An 11,299-nucleotide genomic window follows, 5' to 3' on the forward strand; every position below is an offset into this window, starting at 1 on the left:
GCATTTCATAATTTAAAATTCCAAGTACTATCTACCCAAAACACCCAGAAATAGTCTCCAACCCAGTGGCAATAAGAGCCAGGTGAATAATCTTGGGCTAACATTTCCCAGTAAAAGCAGTCATAATCTTTAGAGATTAGCCTGGTTCCTGGCCTATAACAAATTGTCAGACTGCAAGGTGGGGGGGGGAGTCATGAACGATTGACGAGAGTATGTCAAAAGGGCTCAGCTGCTGGCTTTGAAAGCCCTGATAGCTGGAGATCAGACAGCTGAGCATCTCAAAGGACAGTCAGTGCAGTGGCTTGAGACACATTAAACATATTTAAAATTGTGAGCTCATAAGCAAATCAAAGAAATTGAATTGATCAACCTCGAGAACATTGGGGACTGGACCCATTAGTTTGAAAAATGGTAAACAGCATCCAGTAATTGATGGAAGGGGTTTCTCTCTGTGGAAGTACCGCATGAATAAGTGAAAACAGAGCCTAGGATTTCAAGACAATAGTACTGTAAACTGAATGAATGGAGGCATGCAACAGCAGCTGAAAGTGTCCCAGAAGAGACCCAGGGAGCCACAGTGTGCCTTCTTATGAGCTTAGGAAGATTCTGTCTGTTTCTTGTTGCTGAATGAATAGCATGTCTAGACAAGTATAAACTTTTCTTGGATTCTTTCTGCCATAGAAGATGTCGCTTCTAAGGAATGTATATATTTTATATGTATTTATTACTTATATATTATATATAAAATATTAATATATATTTAAATATACATTTTCTAGCAACCAAATAGACAAACTGGTACTGAAAAAAATCCTGTACGTTTATTTTTTCCTTCCTGCGTGGTCACTTTCTCCTAACATTTGTTATTGGGCAAACTATGCTGTTTCCTGACTTCCTGTCTGGCTTGTATTATCTTCCCTACAGTGAACATTAAGAATGGGCCACTTTCTTACTCCCCCACTTCCACATCTTTGGGCCCTATCTTCCTTCTTTTCTTCCTTCCTTTTTTTCTTGCTTGCTTCATTTTTTCCCTTTTTCATCCTTTGTGCCTTTTACACCATGCCTTCTGATCCCACCCATCTCCCTTCCTACCCAAAAAATAAATAAATAAATAAAATTTAAACAAATATGAGGTGAAAGAAAATAAAAAAGAGAAAAAGAGAGGAAGGGAAATCTCATCACGGAAGCTGCAGTTTGACAATGGTCATGCAGCAAACGCCTTTAGCCATATATTTTTACATGCAGGTGTTTATGGAAGAGAATCATTGGCCACTGGACTCTGCTGCACCATTAATTCTGGGCCCTCACTGGGTCTTTTCCTGGACATCCGTTGCTGTCCTGTGTCATGAAGATCCTGAAGCCCTAGGTCCATAGGACTGATATTTGAGTCCTCCCCTTGCTCCAGCAGATCACAGACGGGGTGGATGTTGGGGTGGGTCAACACATAGCCCTGGTACTTGCAGAATTGGTCAGCCTGCCAGCTCTCCTCTGTCTTCACCACTAGGGTGGGCTCTCCAGGACTCCTGGGGCTTTGCAATGATGAGCAGTCTCTGGCTTTTTCCATCCCCAGGGTCAGTTCTCTCATGCCTACTCTGTCAGGGCCAGCTTTACTGTATTTCCAGGTGAGGTGTAGGGGCCAGCCTTCAAAGTGCTGCAGCTGATGAGGGACAGGGACAACTCTCTTGCTCTTGTGACCTCAGGGCCAGTTCTCCATCTGCCTCAGGCATTGATGGATGGGGTAGGGGTATCTCTTTCCTGCCCAGGCTGTCACAAGACAGATGAGTAGTGGGGATGCCTCTTCCATGCTCACACATCGGGGGTGGCTCACCCACATCTCCGCCAACAGGGTCAGCTCTACTCTGCTGCTCAGGGGAGGTGCGGGGCCTGTTCTCCTGAGTGCTGCAGCTGGTGGGGGACAGGGACAACTTTCCTGCTCTTATTGGCCCTTTCTTTCTTATGAGCCTATTCTGATTACAGACTCTCCTAATCAATACCCATCTCTCTGTCCGAAGTTACTGCCTGCTGCTCATAATATTAAGACCCTTCCCATTGCCACCCTTAGCTGGGAGCCAATGGACGCTAAAGGCTTCTAAGGAAGAGGGAGTCATTTTTCCACAGTGGTGTAGCTACTTGTAAGTTGCCCATGATCCAGCTACACACAGGCAAACCATCTTGAATAAGCTTAGTGAGCTATTTTTATAAATGGGAGGGGGTAGAGGAAAGGGGGAGATGATGTAATTATATTCTAATTTGTAAACTGGGTATGAAATAAGGAGGGGGATGTGTCGGGAAGAGGGTTCCATGGGGAGGAATAGGGGATTAGAGAGGGGTCTGGGGAAGAATATGACAAAAATACATTGTACACAATATGGAATTATCAAAACCAAATTAAAATATTAAAGAAAAGATGTTTTCTATGATTGTATGCTTATACAAAAAAGCACAGATCTCTCTCAAGATAGAGTTCTCAGCTTTGAGACATCTTGGTTTCTGGGGGACAGCCATCCTGTTCTGTGGGGTGTGGAGAAGGAGTAGGATGGACACGCCAGCTTGTCTCACAGGCATGACTAGCCTGCTCGCTCCCCAAAGGGCAGCAATGAAGAACGTCCTCAGACTGATGAAGAGTTCTCCCAAATTGAGTTTGATTCCAGCCAGCAGCATCTTTAGAGCTTCTTGCTTTGAAGAGAAAAGTGATAAGGTTCTCTGTAATTTAGAAAGATGGCATTAGGTGTCTATTCTATGTCAGATGTCTGCTTAGAGATAAAAACAGACTGACTCTGTGGACCCATGGTGCTCATAAGCAGAAGGAGAAAGAGATGTAAAGGAACAGACTTCATGACTTCAAACATAGACTCCCAGAACAAGGTGGTCCTTGCAGTGTGTGTGTGTGTGTGTGTGTCTGTGTGTCTGTCTGTCTGTCTGTCTGTCTGTCTGTCTGTTTGTTTATCTCTGTGTGTGTGTGTGTGTGTGTGTGTGTTGATGAATCTCTTCATGAATGAATGAATCTGAATCTCAGTGGTTTGGCTAAATTGGCTGACCTCCTAGGATTCAAAGAGGTCTTTTTGAACAATGGAGAGATGATTTTGTCCCTACTCCAGGGACATTTGGTAATGTATGGAAACATTTTTATTATGAAGATGGCGCTAAAGAGCTACTGATGGCATCTGATAGACAAAGGATGCTGCTAAGCACTCTGTGGTGGAGAGAGTCAACATCACACCGAGGGTCTCTGGCCTCAAATGTCATGTGTGCTGAATTTGAAAAAACCCTGGTTAATGAGATGATAAAGAGGCTGAAGGCAGCAGGCTCCTTGCTGATTGAGCTGGAGCTCAGGGCCAAGACTCAGTAACAGTAGGAAGAAGAATAAACAAAACAAATCCCTGGGAACAAGAGCCAAGGGCCAACTGGATGCACCCACTACCAACATTGGCAGAAAAGGAGGCTGTGTCTCCATGCTAAACGTCTTCCATAGATCTGTTAGTTCCAATAACTTGGCTATAGCAGTTGACTCTGTACATAGCCCATTCAGAGAAAGGTGTGCCTATCTGAGTTTGCCTCCCATGGTTAATGTTGGCTGAGAGCGAGAGGGTCAGTCTCACTGAAAATGACTCTCCTGTATTGCCTATGTAACCTGAGGATAGAGAACAGTGTCGTGCATATTTATATCCTCCATAAAGAGAAACCCACTGTTCTTCTATAGTTCTTTAATTAGTGCATATTAATTGACTAACTGATGGATTTTGTCCTTAATTGGCCATGTCATTCACATCCATCTAGACTCAGCATGGCCAGGACAACTTGGACACGTTCCAACTTATTGAGGAACAATCTCCCATGGAGGACATAAGCAATCACACCACCACCGGACTTGGACTCAACTCAGAATCTAAACAGAAATAAAGCAAGCACGCTCCAGCCCTGTGTGGAGCATGCAGTGTAATCAGCTTACCAATGGCTGGGCCCCCATGAGGAATGGTGATGATAGGCAGCCACTTCGGTGATGAATCACAGAGCAGCTTCATTTAGCTCACCCCACAAAGGCATAGCACCCCACCAGCCTCTGGAGAAATTAATGCACCTTAATTTGAATCAGAGGCTAATTTCAAATCAGCTATTTTACATATCTAGCTGATGTTTCTTCCCTTCCGGGGTTATTTCTTCCCTCTCTACATGCTCGGATCTGGCTCTGGCAGCTAAATATCGAAACCAAATACTTTGCAAATCAGATGCTGAAGTATGAAGAGAGGGCGTGGGCTGCATCTCAACTTCTCCATTAATGCCTAGCCTTGCGCTTTTCCGATAGAGCCCAGATTTCTGCTCATTTTCAAAGCTGCCGTTAACAAGTGGGGGAAGTTGTTATCTCCTCCCGAGGTGCCTACACAGTGGCAGAGAAACCTAAAAGTCAGAAAAACCTCACACTCCCAAGAAAATTATCCTTTGGTGGTAGGAATGGAGACAGCCTCTGTGGTGGTTTGACTGAGAAGTGTCCCCATTGGTTGGGGTAACGGAACACTGGATCCCCAGCTGGTGGTTCTGTGTGGGGAGGTTTAGAAGGTGTGGTCTTGCTGGAGGAAGTGTGCCACAAGGACAGGCGTTGGGAGTTTATCGTTTACCCCATTTTTTAGCTCTCTTCCTCTGCCCTGAGCTCGCAGTGAAAATGTCATTTCTCAGCTTCCCGCTACTTTCACTATGCCCGCCATTTGCAGCCCTGCTTCCCAACGTGATGGAGCCTTATCTGTCTGGGAAGCAAATGGAAGCCGATGCCGTCAGTAAGTTCCTTTCCGTCACATTAGAGCTGAGAACCAGTTCCACACAGGATGAGTGAAAGCCAGAGCAACAGCAGGTCTTTAAGGTCCTGATCTTCTTTATTGCTTTATTGCTATTTATTCTCTTCTAGCATAGGTTAGTGGTTTGGGTGGGAACCACCCTCCGTAGGCTCACGTATTTGTAAATTGGTCCCTAGCATGTTGCTCTGTTTTGCAAGGTTGTGGAATCCTTACGAAATGGAACTTGTAGATTGAGGATCCCTAGGGGTGGGATTCCTTTGGGAATCCCATGCGTTAGTTCCACTTCCTGTCCACACTCTGCTTTCTGGCTGCAGATCCGTGTTCTCCTGCCTACTGCCATGACAGACTGTATCCGCTCCACACTCCACCCCAAGTCCAGTAACTAGCACTGTTTCCAGGCTGGGGGAAGCAACATCAACAAATGTATTCCTTAACATGTTCTCAAGTTGCTTGTTGTCAGGTATTTGATCATGGGACTGAGAAAAGCAACTGAAGCAATGTGTTTGGAAAAGGCACTGCTGCAGCCTAGGACTGTGATGGATAGCGGTGGGACTGGTTTCAGAGCCGAAGGGAAGACTCGAGGAAATCTTGGGCATCTCAGCAAAACCCTGGTCTCTGAGACAGGAATAAAACATGTCAGGGAAGATAGGACTGACCGAACTAGGACTCTGTACCGTAAAGACAAACAAAACATGACAGAGCATTTTTTCACTGTAAAGCAAATATACAAAAAAAAAAAAAAAGTCACCGGTCGTTTTCACTTTTAGAACTCTGGGTTGACCTAAAGCTTCCAGTTAGTTGTACATATTGGGAAAAAGTTAACCACAGATGTACCGGAGAGGAGCTAAAATGAGAAGAGGTTTCACAGACGGGTCACTTTCCCCAGGCACAGGATGCTGGAAGATTAGTATGCTTCTCCACCTACTCAGGATAAGAGGACACAGTCAATGTTTCTATAGCAAGCAGCCAACAAACAGTAGTAGCTAAAAATGACAAACTTTATGTGTTTCCCGTCTCGGTGACCATCCTGTGTTTGCAGGCACACTCTCCATCATGGTCACCCAGGAATATTGTTTGTTTTGATAGCAGAAACAACAACAAAAGCAAACACAATTTAGGGCATTGAGCTGCCTGTCTCTAACCCAAGTGGTTAAGGCAGGAGGCTCACAAGTTCAAAGATAGCCTGGGCTATATAGTGAGACAAGCAGGAACAATAAAGCAAACAAACACAGGAAACTACCTAGGCTCTGAAAGCAGCACCTGTACTCAACTTGCAAGTCACAAGTCTCATCTGACTTCAAGGGTGGGGGTGGGGGATCTTTCTTCCATGTTCCCGGCAGGTAGGGGACTAAACTATATGAAACTCATTTATAAAAAGAATGATGCATTTTATTTGTTTGCTGCAGGTCTAAGAGAAAAGCCCATTAAGCTGCACCATGGTCCCCATCATGCTTCAGCTTCAAGGCAAACTGACAGGTTTGAGATCGCCTAGGAGACACAGATCTTGGGAGTGTCTATGAGGATGTTCCGAGAGGGAAGACCCATGTTGAATGTGGGTGGTTCCACCCCCTTGGACTGGGGTTCCACACTGAACAAAGGAGGGAAGGAGGAAGTCAGCACCCATGGTTTGCAAAGGCATGAGTGAGTTCTCAGTCATAGCTGCATGTGGCTCCACCCCAGAACCCCACTATGGAAGACTGCATTCCCTGAATCGTGAGCCTAGATAAACCTTTCTCCTTTGCGTTTCTTCCTGCCTCCCCACTGAGACATCTGGCCTCCCCACTAAGAAAAGTAGCTAATACAAACCCCTCTGTTGCCGTTGGTGGAAAGTTTGCAGATAAGCTAGATGGGTTCTTGAGGAAGAAAAAGTGAGGCAGGGGTCCTGGTAGGATGAACATCTGATTTTCTACTCGTGTACTAGGGAAGCAAAGTTCCAATTGGTGTGCAGCAATTTACACAATTGCACACTTGACATACCAGCAACACTGTGTAGTAGGCATACTGTCTCATGTGATGTAATCGAAGTGTTGTTTCCAGGATGGGGAAACAGTGCAGATCACTTACTTCTGCTTTGTGCTCTGAGCTCCTCACTCGGGAGCTGCCCACACAACCTGAATGCTAGCGCCAGAACCGGGAGGGCACAGGGACCTACAGTGAGGCTTTTTATTTGAGGGCCTTCCTTGATGCAGCTACAGTCTGGCTGTCGTGTGTCTGTGAACAGCCAGGAACTTACAAGATGAACTGTTTTCCTTTTACCTGCAGTCACATGACCAGAAGCAGGTGGACTGAAATAACAGAAATGTATTCTCTTGCTTTCTAGAGCCTGGAAAGTCTGAAATCTAGGTGTCAGCAGGGCCGTGCTCCCTCTAGAGGCTCGAGGGAAAATCCCTTCCTCACTCTTTCCAGCTCTCATCTTATTCCCTTATCCCAGGGTCACAGTGGCCTACTCTCTTGCCTGGTTTCTCCTCTCCCGGCTGTCCCCAGATTTCCTATGCCTCTCTCATACAAAGTGGCATGTGATTGAATCCAGATTTAACCAGATAATCAAAGATAAACTTCTCCCCTTGAGGTCCTTGACTTGGCCAGAGAGATGATACAGCAGGTAAAGGGGTTTGCCACCAAGTCTGATGACCTGTGTTCTATCCCCAGAACCTACACAGTACAAGATGATAACTGACTCCTGCAAACTGCCCTCTGGACACACCCCTATACAATCTCCCCCCATAAAATTAATGAATAAATGAAACTTATTAAATTTTTAAGATACTTACCTTAGGGGTTGGAGAGATGGCTCATCAGTTAAAAGCACTTGCTGCTCTTCCAGAGGTCCTGAGTTCAGTTGCCAGCACCACATCAGGAAGTTCAGAACCATCTGTAACTTCAGCTGCAGGGAATCCAAGGCTTCTGGCCTCCTTGGGCACCAGCTCTCACCTGCATATACCCACATTCAGAGACACACATGCATATACCTGCATGCAGAGACACACCTGCATGCAGAGACACACATGCAGTGACACACCTGCATATACCCACCTGCAGAGACAAACATCTACACAAAAATAAATATTTCCAAAAGATACTTAGCTGAATCACATCTTTGGTCACATAAAATAAAACCCACTGGTTCCAAGGATTAAAACATAGATAAGTCTTTTGGGAGATGTACTATCCAGTTTTTTGTCAACTTGATACAGGCTATAGCCAACAGACAGGAGCAAATCTTGACTGAGATACTGCCTTCGCAAGATTTGGCTGTATGCAAGCCAATTAGCAGCGCCCCTCCATGGTCTCCAGGTTCCTGTCCTCTTTGAGTTCCTGTCCTGATTTCCTTCGCTGACGAACAGTGACATGGACGTGTAAGCCAAACAAACCCTTTCCTTCCAAGTTGCTTTGGTCATAGTGCTGCATCACAGCAATAGGGACCCTAAGACAGGAGAGCATCAGCAGTCTGGTCCCTGAAGAAGACACAGGAGGAAGGACTGCTCAGAGGGAATAGGGCTCAAAACACGCTTTACAAATGTGCTCGGAGCTTTGGCTGTCAAGTCGTACACCGAAGGATGAGAGCCAAGAACAGTTAGTCAAAGAGCAATGTCAGAAGATGGGAAACTCTGAGGGGACGTTTCAGGGGCCAGGGATTCAAGAGAGCAATTTAGAGTTTGAGTCCTCTGACTTTAATCCCTGTTCTTAGAAAGTAAATTGCACTCTGAGGAAATGGAGCAAAGTCAGAGACCTCTGTTGGGGAGGTGGCTCCAGGCCAAAATTCCAAACTTGTTCTTCCCACTTCAACCTGGAGGAAGTGCTGTGTGTGTCCTTTCTGACATTGGAGGGGACATTTGCCCTCCTTGCACCAGTTTTGGTGGACATGTATATGTGAAGGCTTCTGAGGGGAGGTGCAGTTAGGACACAGAAGCCTCTCCTTTCTGATGAGAGTGGATCACAGAGGGTGGGCCTTGAGGCCTCTAGCCTGGCTCCACTTCCTCCCTGACTTCTGCACTCTGTCTGTCACATGACCTCCCCAGATGGCTGCATTCCTGTGCACACCTGCTTTCTCACTAAGTACCTCTACTTATGAGCTATTCTACTGGTGAGTGGAGGGTTTGGGCTGAGACTCCATTCAGGCATCTCCACTCAGATCTTATAAGGGTTCTTCCCATTGATGTGGGATTCTCTACTTTGGTCTTTAGGTTGGGGTGTCTGTTAGTTGGAATCACCCCGCAGAGGCTGTCTCACATAGGAGAGGCCAATAACTTAGTAGTTGCACTCTATAAACTTGGGTGCCTCGGGAGTGCCAATCTGTCATCAAAACCCTTCAGGGCTCCTGGGGAGCCACTGTCCACAGTCAACAAGGAAATAGTGATTCTGGTATCAGCGAAAGAATCAGCAGTGCTGACAGCGACCTGGTAAATCAACTCAGTATTGACAGCGGGGAAGACCAGGTAAGCCAACAGCAGCTGGTCTTGCCCTTGCATACCCGTTTGAACCCTGGCTGCTGCCAGAAGGTGTTCCCATGTAGTGGCGTGTCAACTGTATTTTAATAAATAAAGACAACCTGAAGATCTGAAAAGCAAAACAGCCAGCCACTGGGTCTTAGCTTGACTTCGGTCTGAAAATAGCTATCCTTCCTTAGGGATCTCAGAAGGAGACTGTGTCTGAGAGCTGTCTCCTCCTCCCCTACCCTCCCACCCCTGGTCTTATATTCTTCTCTAGGGCTAGGATTAAAAGCATGTACCACCTGATTTCTATAGCAACTACTGTGGCTCCAGGGATTAAAGGTGCGTACCACTGCAGCTACTGGGATTAAAGGTGTGTGTTACCATAACCTGGTCTATAAGACTGACTAGTGGGACTGTTTTACTCTCAAATCCAGGCAGTCTTTATTTATTAAAATACAGTTGAAATGCCACTAAACTCTCACATCAGTTAAGGCAAATGGGACAATATCTCAGCTGAGGCTCCCTACTAGGTGATTCTAGCTGATGTCAACTTGACACTAAAACCAGCCACTAGAGGCTTCTACATCTGGCGGTTCTCCCCATTGGTCAGATGTCATTTAAGATACCCAGTTTTCATAAAATGCCAACTGTGAATGCTGACTCTGGAAAGTAAAGTTATTAAAATTAAAACAACATTGAATTGACTTAGTCGCCCACTGGAAAATACATGAACAGCCAGTTTGGAGTCTGATTGATGGAAACTATCTAATTAATGGTGATCATCCAATCAAAGGAACAGAGCAGGGAGAAAGAAACTGCTTCAGCTCAGCGACAAAGAGCATTTGCTGCTCTTCCGAAGAACCCAAGCTTAGTTCCCAGTACCCATGTTGGGCGGCCCACAGCCCCTTGTAACTCCACTTTCAGAGGATCTAGCATCCTCTTTTGACCTCCATGGACATCGTCCTTTCATGTGTACACACACACACACACACACACACACACACACACACACACACACTGCTCAGGGCTTCAGAGTTCTTGCTGCCCTTACAGAGGACCTGGGTTTGTCTCCCAGCACCCACATGGTGACTTACAACTGTCCATATCTCCAATTTCAGATCTCGTACCCTTTACTGTCCTCTAGGCCCAAGCGTTCACGGTGTACTTACTTACATGCAAGCAAGAAACTCACACACATAAAATAAAAATACATAAATAGTATCCAAAAAGCTCAAACTACTCAGAGAGTACTGGAGCCATTTGTTAAACAATTTTATGTATAGTAAAATAATAACATAAATTCTACTGGAGGAAAAAAGAATGGAATATTGAATGTATTTATAGAGATAATGAATGAATTTTATGAATGGCATTGTAGAGAGCTAAAATGTAACATACGCTAGTAGAAAATGCAAAAAAACAAAATCACATCATCACACATCACAATCAAGCTGACAAGATCTAAAAGCCCAAAGGAAGATGTGGAAGTAGGCAGAGAAAAATGATGTATTACAGACGGAGAGAAATGGTGCATACCACATCTGGCTTCTTACTAGAGCTACAGAGGAGAGAAACAGTAAGTTCACGCAGCCAACTGTGAGTCACAGCTCAGTCACAGGATACACTATAGCTCATAGTTAGAAATCTGCCTTAATTACACTCCCCAGACTGCAATGACAGAGATTAGGAGAAAGCCAGCAAGCCTCTTACTCATTATGCTATTACGCAGGGAATGGGCAGCCTCTTAAAGGCAGACAACAAGATGCAAGGCTAGGAAAGGGACATAATGACTCAGTCCGTTTCTGTGTAGGCAGGTCTATTGAGGATATTGTCTAGGAGATGCTAGATGGGAAAATCAGTTCAGCAATGCCAGTGATAGGAGAAAAGATAGACAGTGATGGCTGTGTATAACCCTGGTGCCCCCAAGATGCCTGCCTTCTGGTGTCAATCTTTCTTTAATATAATATTTAAATAGAATTGTTTAAGTCCTGCTGCATTCCAGCCCCAAACAACAAGGTCTTCTCTTCTCTCTCTCTCTCTCTCTCTCTCTCTCTCTCTCTCTCTCTCTCTCTCTCTCTC

General features: G+C 45.3%; 1 long non-coding RNA gene across 2 annotated transcripts in view; it reads right to left on the reverse strand.

The window, feature by feature from the left end:
* Positions 1 to 825: 825 nt before the first annotated feature.
* Positions 826 to 11,299, reverse strand: part of LOC126515372 (uncharacterized) — a 32,111-nt gene continuing 21,637 nt past the window's right edge. For both annotated transcript variants that reach the window (XR_007595831.1, XR_007595830.1), the window contains 2 exons: positions 7,559 to 7,718; positions 826 to 2,676 (listed from right to left, as the gene is read on the reverse strand). This is a non-coding gene — a long non-coding RNA (uncharacterized lncRNA). The remainder of the gene's footprint in view (positions 2,677 to 7,558; positions 7,719 to 11,299) is intronic.

The sequence above is a fragment of the Alexandromys fortis genome, unplaced genomic scaffold (assembly GCF_014885135.2).
Source record: "Alexandromys fortis isolate MF-2015 unplaced genomic scaffold, M_Fortis_MF-2015_v1.1 scaffold_138, whole genome shotgun sequence".
Classification (NCBI taxonomy): Eukaryota; Metazoa; Chordata; class Mammalia; order Rodentia; family Cricetidae; genus Alexandromys; species Alexandromys fortis.